The following is a 6,928-nucleotide window of genomic DNA, read 5'->3' on the forward strand; positions in this document are numbered from 1 at the left end:
TTTATATAGATCCCATTACTGTAGTATCTGAGCACCTCAATGTTTACTACATTTATCCTCACAACACACTGAGGTAGGTAGGGAAGTGCTATTATCTTCATAGGGAACTGAGGTACAGAGAGGCTAAGTGACTTGTCGAAGGTCAAACCCAGTCTGTTGCAGAGCAGAGACTTGAACCCAGGTGTCCCAAGTCCTAGGCTTGTGCCCTAACTGTTGGATCATCTTTCCCCTCGGTAAACAAATACATTTAATACAACAAAAGCATCGTAAACAGTGTTTGAAATATGTCTTAACACACTTCAAACACTTTTAAAACAACAGCTATTAGGCCATAAATCTGCGAGTGTTCTTCCCATTGAGACTTCCACAAACTCTTCTTCTGCCATTGCCATACACACAATTGGAACAAAAGTTCGGTTTGTACCAGCTGCATTACAATGTGAGGTTTCAGCACAGCTGTCACACTTCTATACGTTAGCACATACCGCATAAACTCGTTCCTTCCCCCTCTAAACTTTCAGGGATGATTTTTCGGTCCACAATGTGCCCTAAAACGTTGTGTCTGTCACCTGGATTCTTAACTGCAGCATCTCAGTCCAAAATTCAAACACTTCTGCCTTATCAGCAAACAAATCTGATGGCTCCTTATAGCAGGCAGTGTCCTTTGTTGATAGGTGATTTGCTGTCCTCAACTTGTATGGTCAGATAGGTATTCTATAGCTAAAGTGTAACAGGTTTTTACACCAAGCCTGGAGTAAATGCCTCTCCTGGCCTTGCATTGCTATTCTTCTATCATGTCCCCTATAGCTCTCTAGCTCCAATAGTTAGAATCCTCACACCTTGAGTTCTGATTGGCTCAGCTGTCAGGCAGAACTTCCTGCCCACACAATAGTGGTTTCTTTGCAGTTTCAAGAGAACTTCACTGAGCATGCCTACTATCTTGCTGCACCGGCATCATGGTGTGCATGAATGTTCTGGACGATGCCCTTAAGAGCATCAACAATGCAGAGAAACATGGATAATGTCAAGTTCTCATTAGACTGTGCGCTAAAGTAATTGTCCGGTTTTTAACTGTGACGATGAAGCATACTTATATTGGTGAATTTGAGATCATGGACTATCACAGAGCTGGGAAAATTGTTGTTAATTTCACAGGCAGTCTGAACAAGTGTGGTGTGATCAGTCCCAGATTTGATATTCAGTTGAAGGACCTGGAAAAGTGGCAGAACAACCTTTTGCCTTCACGTCAGTTTGGATACATAATGCTGACAACTTCCGCTGGCATCATGGACCATGAGGAAGCAAGGCGAAAACACACAGGAGGCAAAATCCTGGGATTCTTTTTCTAAAACTTGTCATACAGGAAAAAAAAATCTACCGTAACTCTTCTGGATGTTTCTGAGCCTTTCCAGCCAAACTCCTCTGTCCTGCTCCCTGCACATGTGCAAAAACTAACACAGATCATTCAGACATAACCATGTCTCATCTCTGCTGCTGTTCTCCCTTTCTTTGGACTTAAAAACAAACTACAGCAACATAAAGCATGTAGTTTATACAAGCTGTTTTGTCTTCACCTCAACCGGACTCCGTCTGGGCAATTTTCCACAATAGATCCACCACAGAAGATGTCTGTTGTCTCTGGAGACTTCCTTAGCCCCATCAGAAATCTTCCTGGGTATACTGTCCCACTGGCTCTTGATTGAGGACCTCAGATATACCCTCTTATTGGGATAGGGGCCACTGCATCACCTAGGCATCTTGAAGTAACTTCCTCCCTTTCCATATCCACAGCACATAACCTCCTTCCCCTCACTCTTCTTCTAAGGGGTTGGACACGTCACAAGTCAAAACAGACAGAGGCCTAAGAGCTCATTTAAAAACTCCTTACCTCAGCTACCTGGAGTGCCTGGGAAACCTAAAAACAAATAATAATACCTAAACAGAATGTCACTTGACATATTGGAAGCACACTCTACTCTAAGCACAATCAACTCATGATTTATTTTTAAAGCCTTAACTGCTACAGTCTTGTGATATGTGTGAATCTTAGCTTTTTAAACAAAGTTTCTAGCTTTCAGGATTGCAGAGCAAAGCTTGAAAACACCAAACCCTAACAACTCAAAATCCAGAAGGCAAATAAAAAGAACCCAGAAATTTTGCTTGAAAATCATGAAATTTTTTAAAAAATCTCATCATTTTTGAGTTGCCTGACTCATTGTTTTTGAATGCTTAGGGTTGGCAATACTGAAATTGGCATACTGTATCTTTATTGCCCATTAAATCAAATAGTTCTCTGTAATTCTTCTGTGGACTTGTATGATGCTTCTGTCTAATATTGAGAAGACTGGGGTATTCCAACTCCTGTCCCTCTTGTTTTTATGAATGTACATATTTCTGTTCTACATCTAATAGCTTGTATGGATGAAGTGAAGTGCAATAGAATAATTGTGTATTTGAACAGCATATAGTCTTTCATTTAAAAAAAAACTTTTGTGGAAAACAAAAGTGATTCAAACTGTTCACCGATGCAGACAGCATATGGTCATTTTTTTTATTTGGCAGCTGGTCGAACAGCACAGCTACTGCTGAAATTTAATTTTTCAAATGTACTTCTACTTGTTTGCCACTAGACATTACTAAAAATGTTTCACATTTCCTGGAGAAATGCCTCAAGATACCTTCAACCCAGTTATAATTTCTATTGGCCAACCAAATCAGTTAATTTTTTTCCCCCATCTTTGTTTATTTCTAGCAGGAATGAGGCAGTTGTTGCTGGCTGGAAAACAGCCAAATGAATTATTTCTCATTCTACAGTACATCGGGCTGGAGCAAAACAACAACACCCCACATCAAAGCAGTATACCATGGGATCTAATTATAAGGAACTTTGTTTGATTTTCACTCCCTTATTGATCACTTGGTCAGTGGTACATTTAATTAGAATAGCTTCTCCAAAGTTGCTGTGAGATTTTTTACTCTGACATTTCATAATCATGAATAGAAAAGGGATGAGTGAATGTACTGTGGAATTGTTTAACAGGTGCTTGTTAAATGTACTGTAATTATTGGATGTTCTAGATGGTCTTGTTTTTCAGGGCTGAGGTCCCAGCTGTTCATCATTGTGTGTTAATACACAGTTATACGCAAAGGCCCAGTTGGCTAATCTGAACATGGCTCTGGAAAGTCAGTCTGCACAGACATATTCCGATGCAGTTCTAAGTTGACAGTGAAGGTCAAACTTTAGGCCCTGTAAGAGGGTGCAGTTCCATCGACAGCAATGTAGTTGCAGCTGCTTATACCAGGTCTGGACTGAAGCCTGAGAATGGGTCAATATCTTCCAACAGCAGCTACCCCCTGCGTACCCTGTCTGTTTGCATGTTACTGAACAACCATTTCTGTCCTACACTTACTCTTGGGAATGGGATTCCTGTGGCACATAGGGAGTTCTGGATCTCCACAGGCAAATGCTCTTGGACCTGGCTCCTGGCAACAGTGGTTCAAGGCCTACCAGCCACCCACATAAGCCAGAAAATATGGGAGACTTTCAGCCTGGCATCTCTCCTCTTAGCCTGGCTCCTCGAGTGAACAGGGGATGTATTTTCAGGACTACAAGATGCCTGCATCCTGCCCTCTGAGGGGGTTGTCTTCACGGCAAAATGTTTCAGATTGTGAAAAATCAAGTTAGCTGGATATAATTGTGAAGAATCTGTCACATTCTGGGGTGCAGTCCAGACTAGTGAGGGGTTGTGCCACTGGCTGCCCTGTAACCCCAAATGCCTGAAAATGCTCCACTGCTGTAGCAATCTTATCTGGTCACTTCCAGCCAGCAGACAAGCATGCACTGAGCATCTGTGTGTGAAGCAGCTCTGACTCCAGCAGTCTGCTTGTTAAAGCATTGCCATACTCTGGCCTCCACTAGCCTTGGTTACACCTGGCAAGATAACCCCAACATCTTCCAGTCCCAGATTTTCCCCATCCATTTTATTGCAATGACCAGCCCTCTCTTGGGCAATTCAGAGAGATGAAGGTTTGTTTGTTCCTTTCAAGATACAATACCCAGCATCTTGCCCCATTAACTGGAGTTACCATTCACTTTAAATCAAACACAGTACTTGGTTGGTTTAGATTAAAAGCAAAACAAGTTTATTAACAAAAGGAGATAGGATTTTAAGTGAGTTCAAATATAAAGGATGGAGTTAGAAATGGTTACAAGCAAATAAAAGTGAAAAATGCTTTCTAGAGCTAACACTTAACAAAACAAGCTACAGCCTTGTTGAGGGCAGTGTCCTTACCAATCTACCTCCCAGCAAGATGCCTGACCACCCGTGGGGTCAGGATCTCCCACCAAGTCCAAAGTGCTTGATTCCTTAGGTGAAAGATAACTAGAGGTTCTTTGCCTCTCTCTTTCATATTCTCTGAAATGGATTTTTCTGAAGGTTCCCTCCCCTCCCCCAAAGTAAAGTTCATTCATGCTGTGAGAAGGCAACATGGAGTCTTCTGGCACAGAAAGTTCCATGCTGGTTTCTCTCTCTTCCCCTCCTCCCTCCTCCCCCCCCCCCCGATGTTTGCTAAAATGCAAATTGATCTGTTTCCTGCAATCTTCTCCCCCTGCTGTGATGCTGAGCGGTTGTCTCCTTCCTTTGTAGGCTTGATGGTTTTGTTAACCTATGTAAATTGTCTTCTTGTTGTCGCCTAATGAACCTTGCAAATACCTTTCATGTGGCAGAACCACATTCCTTTGTCTAGGGTGGAGTAACTTTAGCCCTGCCTGCAGACCCACTTTGATAACATAATTTCCAACACGTTTGTAATCTTGAATTTGTTCTCTGTACATACCCCACACCACACACTAATAGTAATAATCAGTATGTTATTTGCTTTCTATTGATATCTTACATGATACTATCTAGATACAGGGTACAACATTAGTGAGTTGGGGCACACTGAATGCGTTAGACCAGCTGAAACTTACTACCAGATACCAGTGAGCATCTTGCCCTCTTGCACTGTTAGGGTCTTGTTAGGCTCTTGTTAGGGTCACAGAATTACCATTCTGACCACAGCTTCTATACAAATGTGTAATTAGAGCAACCTTATGAGTTGCTGGCCATGGATGCAGAGTGTATGAAGGCATGGGTTAGATTAGGAAATAATAGTGGTGGTACTCTCCCAAATTCCAACCACAAACCAAGCTCTTCCCTCTCGAGAAGCCAAAATAAGATGCCACTTGCAGCTTAATGTTGCCATTTCACTGTCATGCTTGTCCTTCACTGCTAGCATTGCTGAAGGTGAATGAAAACACACCACAACTTTCTTAAAGCTTTTGGGCCAGATCCTCAGCTGAAATCAATGGAACTAAGATGATTTACACCAGCTGAGCATTTGACCCATTGTGTCAGGCTCTCTGCATAATCTGGCTGACCTCACTGCACTGCTGACAGTGTATTTGTACTTCAAAGTTCTTTTTTCTTTTGCAGACAGAAGTGCTAGAAATCTTTTTTTTTAATTAAAAATTAATTCTGGAGCAAAAGATGGCAGCACTCATGGAAATGTTCCAGGTAACTTAGCTGCTGCAAACCCAGGGGCTCCATGGCTGCCAGCCTCTACCACAGCAACATGGTCCTGCAGGTGGCATCCCAATGAGTGTGCATGTGTATGTAGCAGAAGAAGCATTTGCTTTGCAAGGTGGGGGGAGGAGGAAGGGGTGACTTCAAGATAGCCAGCCGGGCTTCTTTTTTCACAGAATCGGTGTTCAAAGGAAAGTCTGAAGGGGAAGAAAGGGTTAAAAATATTCAGCCAGATCTGTGGTGGAGGAGATTTGGCAGCATATTTTTAATCCTCTCATTAATAAACATGCCGTGTAGAAGCTGATGTGCAGCTCCAGAGACTTGTGGCAAACACACTCCAAATGCTGACGGAAGTTGAACATCAAGGGGGCTGCGAGCCACAAATTGGGTAGATCTTGTAAACCAAGACATTTGGGGTTTTTTTAATGGTGACAGAATGAGCTAGAAGTGAAATTGTGACTGAAACGGCTTCCCCTGCCACTCTAGCATTTTAAGCCTTCTGTACATTGTTTCGTTGAGAGAGAGGAAAAGCATAATAAGAAAAATAATCGAGTGCTTAGAAAATGTGAGTAGAGAAAGGAAGAGAATAAACGTGTCTAATGCTGACAGAAATTGTGGAAGGCATGATGGTTGATATAGGGGAATAAAAAAGCCATCATCATCCATTACCTTTTTGAGCTTAAAGCCAAATTTTTTTAAAGTGCTTTTCCCAAGATGAATGCAGGCACATATGGTATATAGATATATTCAGGATCCCTTTTCAATAACTGCACTGTATCATGTCATACTTTTAAAGGCACAATAGGACACCAATCACTCCTGGGCAGAAACTTTCACCAGAGACCACTGGCTTCAAGATTAATTGCAGGACAGCACTGTAACTTGGCAGGTGGAAGAACTGGAATTCTGTTTGTTAGTGGTACCCACATGAGCAACTACAGCTTGATGGCATAGATTGAATATGGGAATATATTTTCCTGGTCAGGCCACTAACTGAGTGGTTACTCAGTTCACGTCTGTGCAAGTTGTCTGTGGGTCCCAAGCTTTGTTCTTAGCTTCCTGGGGTAGACTGTTTGAGAGTACTGTGAAAGCCGCACAGTGCAAATAGCACAATTAGTCTGTTGGGAGGCTTGTGCCTACCCTGTGTTGTTTTCAAGTGACATCCCTCCACCCGCTTGCAAAGGGTGACAGACTCCAGTCCTGCTCAGGTAGAAGGTCCTCATTCTTATGATGTAAGGCTTTGGAGGTTGTGGTGAAGAATGAGGAATTCCTCCCAAATAACATCCCCATGCACAAACCAAAATATGTATTTCTGGAGAAAGCCAAGAAAGTGTTTTTAAGTGGGTGCACCAAAAGTTAAT

General features: G+C 42.2%; 1 pseudogene; it reads left to right on the forward strand.

Annotated features, from left to right (window-relative positions):
- The first annotated feature begins 943 nt into the window (after window positions 1-943).
- Window positions 944-1,356, forward strand: LOC119861596 (annotated as a pseudogene).
- The last annotated feature ends 5,572 nt before the right edge of the window (window positions 1,357-6,928 follow it).

This window comes from Dermochelys coriacea, chromosome 9, assembly GCF_009764565.3.
Source record: "Dermochelys coriacea isolate rDerCor1 chromosome 9, rDerCor1.pri.v4, whole genome shotgun sequence".
Classification (NCBI taxonomy): domain Eukaryota; kingdom Metazoa; phylum Chordata; order Testudines; family Dermochelyidae; genus Dermochelys; species Dermochelys coriacea.